Source organism: Olea europaea, unplaced genomic scaffold (assembly GCF_002742605.1).
Source record: "Olea europaea var. sylvestris unplaced genomic scaffold, O_europaea_v1 scaffold15334, whole genome shotgun sequence".
In the NCBI taxonomy this organism is placed as follows: domain Eukaryota; kingdom Viridiplantae; phylum Streptophyta; class Magnoliopsida; order Lamiales; family Oleaceae; genus Olea; species Olea europaea.
In genome coordinates, this window is record NW_019232925.1 from 1 (window position 1) to 2,597 (window position 2,597).

At 35.0% G+C, this 2,597-nt stretch overlaps 1 long non-coding RNA gene across 1 annotated transcript; it reads right to left on the bottom strand.

The window, feature by feature from the left end:
* Positions 1–608: 608 nt before the first annotated feature.
* LOC111376614 lies at positions 609–2,591 on the bottom strand. Its single transcript, XR_002699510.1, has 2 exons — positions 1,521–2,591; positions 609–1,066 (listed from the first exon to the last, which is right to left on the bottom strand). It is a non-coding gene; the product is annotated as an uncharacterized LOC111376614 (long non-coding RNA).
* Positions 2,592–2,597: the final 6 nt, after the last annotated feature.

The following is a 2,597-nucleotide window of genomic DNA, read 5'->3' on the forward strand; positions in this document are numbered from 1 at the left end:
CCCCCCCCCCCCCCCCCCCCCTTCTTTCTTTCTCTTCTTCTCTCCCCTTCCCCTTCTCATATAATTGTCTCAAAGCATCCAGCATCACTCTGGTTTGCCCTTGGCCAAATAAGAAGTTTTAATGATGGAAACTAACTAGATAAAAGGGCTTTGATGGTTATGAGCTGAGAGAATCTCCAATAGGGCTGTGGATTGCACTAAAAAGTATGCCACATCACCCCAGAACATAACAAGGAAAAATGTGGAGGATGTCTAGCACACCCTCCACATTTCATTTTTATAACTTATCTTCATTGAAGGACGTGACCATTTAATTATTTAGAATTTATCATCATTCTCTCAATATCCTCTCTCTTGTACATATGAACCCACAATTAGTGCAATCCATAGCCCCATTGGAGATGCTTCTCTCTCCCACCCTCACTTTTCTAGCCACGTACAAAAATGAACATTGCTGCGTTGTAGATGCTCTTACAAATGAATAATCATCTACTTCTTCCACAATTCACATCATAAAGTTCCAATGCAACTAAAAATAGTGGATTTCAACACTAACATGGACTAGACTACGTGTACCAATAATGGGAAATGAAGTATGAAGAAGGGGAAAAGTAAAATAATAATTTGTCATTGACTACTGAATACTAAACTAGGGGCAATAAACAGTTTGATATTCAGTGGCACAAGCCAATTTACAGCACTGTGAACGCAAGTGCACAAGCACACACACATATAATATATAGCTTGTCAAAACAATGTAAACTATGAGTGATAATAGTGTCAAGTTGGTAAATGAAAAAGTTGAGTAAGTCATGATTTTTGTCCACGAGCTATCAAATGACCTTGAGTCACATTGTTGAAACTGCATAAAAATTTCAACATGCGGCCTTCATACATGACATACTAGTGCCAAGTTAAAGCAGTACAGATGTCAAATGAAACTAGTAAGTTTTCCACCAGACATGCTATTTTTTCTCATAAGAATATTAGTTGAAGTAAATACCCTGCGCAGGAAACGATTGGCAACCAACTCAATGCACATCGTCTTCGTAGGCGATCCTTCCTTCTATACATGCAAAATGTTTATGAGAAAGAAGAGAGACATGATATTCAGAAACTCTGAGAAAAATATAACTTCTATATAAATGTAATAAAAACATTATAATAAAATTTCTTTTATAAAAGCCAAGTCACCTGATGACAATACATGATAATGTACCAGTTTACTAGTGTATAGAGGTTACACCATACATGCATTTAACATTAGAAGTTTGTAACACAAGAAAACATGGGTCATGCATCCATTAATCCCAAACCTGAACTCGAATTTTGGCCTCAAAAATACTTTGTTTCGTTGCCAAGCTTATATTCTAAATCCAAAAAAATTCTAATGATCCCTTCACTTTTTCCTAAACAAGATCTTTGATTCACATAAGACCATAAGAAGCCCATGAAAAATTAAACTTCAGTCAGATTATTTAGCTACAAAATAGGTTGCATTGTCTGTTGTCAAGTCTTACAAAGATGGACGCTTGAGCAGGAACTAGTCCCCTTCGAGCACAATGTGTAATGTTAGTGCAGGGGGAGCATGAAGACAATGAACTCACAATATTAACACTTAAAATATAAATATCAAGAACTAACAAAATCTTAAAAACAAACTCTAAAAAGAAAGATCATTCCATATAATACGAAAGAACTACTTCTTTCATATTATTTCATTCTTCCATCAATTTATGAATCCACACTCTAGTTTAATGAACTCTTGCACTTTTAGAGCTCCAGGTCTTGATTCAACCACCACTTTTCTTCTTAAAGCTCATTCACTTGCAGTCACATGTTGCAGACCACATAACAAGAGCCGAATGAAATCCCTAAAATTCTCCAAAACTATTCAACCCAAAAATCTTTCTAATGAATGATTATTGTCTAGACTCGTGCATCCATCCGACCCTGTCAAAGTAAGTTACTCAACAAGTATCTTTTGCCCTGTGCCACCTCCATCAAACTTTAATATTCTATCAAGTCTGTAATCCCCAACACTTTCAGTATAATACAACCCTATGTCCATTCTTCTTCAACTTTTTCAAGCACTAGAATTTATTTGATTCGCAATTTGGTCTAATCATACCTGGGCCACATGTTGGGTAAATTATATATGGAGCATGATTCATAAATAGTTTGTTAATAAGAATTACCTACTACTAGTGACAACACGCATCCACATTCACAGTGAAAAATCTGTCTTTTAACATACTATAGGATTTCTAAACTCAGCACGCTCATAACTAGGGGATGAAAAGTTCAATAATTATGGATCCCGTTTCGTTGTCAAATTAAATCTGAAATCTGAATTATAAAGGACATTTTGGCAGATATTTCTACTTTTATTCATATTTTTCTTTCTACATTCCTAATCATAATACACCAGATAAGTATCTGATATTGATGTCATCCTATTTTATTTATCAAGCCCAATGCTAACTTTTATTAAATCCTAAACATAGAATCATAAAAGAAGAAACAGAATAATTATACATTGACGGCTCTGTTCACCGTCCATAAACCATAAATTTCCAGCTTTTGACTCGATTAAG